Here is a 332-nt window from a genome sequence, read left to right on the forward strand (position 1 = left end):
AACATAAGTGAATGCATACATAAATGATATGCTGTTCGCTTCTTCCCTTCGTGCTTCCAAAGCCTTCCTGAGTCTTTAGTGACACCATATAGACCTCTCTAATATAGAATAGCTAGTTTATCTTCCGCTCAGATATGCTGCTTTATATGCCCCGCGTTGATGATGTGAATATAAATCACGTGATACCAGGGTACTTTTGTTGACGGAGAAAATATAAACGTGCAATATGAGCTAGTGTGCCAAATTAAACTCGGTGTTAATGTCGAGAATTTTTTTGACACAGTGACAATATGCTTATAATGTAATGACAAAAAACTATGTGCTATGTGCTG

Source organism: Penaeus monodon, chromosome 34 (genome assembly GCF_015228065.2).
Source record: "Penaeus monodon isolate SGIC_2016 chromosome 34, NSTDA_Pmon_1, whole genome shotgun sequence".
Lineage (NCBI taxonomy): Eukaryota > Metazoa > Arthropoda > Malacostraca > Decapoda > Penaeidae > Penaeus > Penaeus monodon.